The sequence below is a fragment of the Elephantulus edwardii genome, unplaced genomic scaffold (assembly GCF_000299155.1).
Source record: "Elephantulus edwardii isolate Elephantulus edwardi_28Jun2011 unplaced genomic scaffold, EleEdw1.0 scaffold00005, whole genome shotgun sequence".
In the NCBI taxonomy this organism is placed as follows: Eukaryota; Metazoa; Chordata; class Mammalia; order Macroscelidea; family Macroscelididae; genus Elephantulus; species Elephantulus edwardii.
Window position 1 is genome coordinate 20,566,029 of NW_006399755.1, and position 633 is coordinate 20,566,661.

Below are 633 nucleotides of genomic sequence, written 5' to 3' on the forward strand. Positions count from 1 at the left end.
TTTTGGAATAGATTAAGTGCAGATCTTTTCAAAGAATGCTTGAAAAGAATGTTTTGAATGTTTTCTAAAATTCTTGGCCTACATTAGTGATTTTCTTTAGTATAGCAACTTTTTGTTGGTACACTTCAATGGACTTTCTGAGGGCTCCTTGAGTAATCTTGTTTTTGTTTTTGTTCTCAAAGCAAGTTTTAGCGGGTGTATAAACACTACAGTAAATTTAGAAATATTTAGACTTCTTGTTACCAAATACATAGGCAAAAGTAATGAGTTGCTAAATCTGCAAAAACATTTGCTCAAGGTTTGTGAAACTTTATAGTGCAAAGATAAATGAACAGATAAATGAACAGCAGGGAGTTCAGAAAATGCACAGCGAACAGCAAAGAAAAGAGCACTCAAGACTAATGATCAGTAACCAATCTGCTAAGCAGGAAAGTAGACCCAGAAGTGTATCTATGATGAAGAAAGGAAATGGATAGAATTAGAGAGGGACAAAGAGAGGAGTGGCTGAAAGGCAATAATAGTATTGTTTCTTTGAAAAGAACAACATAGATGTCAAGGTAAATGCAGTAAGAAAATTTGTATCTTACTTCCATATTAGAAACAGTCTTTGAATAAATATTTAACATTTCCCCC

The 633-nt window shown here is 33.2% G+C and overlaps 1 protein-coding gene across 1 annotated transcript in view; it reads right to left on the reverse strand.

The window, feature by feature from the left end:
• The window catches only part of LOC102847908 (cytochrome P450 2J2-like), a 45,779-nt gene that overhangs the window by 33,830 nt on the left and 11,316 nt on the right, over nt 1-633 (reverse strand). The gene's annotated exons all lie outside the window — the stretch shown is intronic.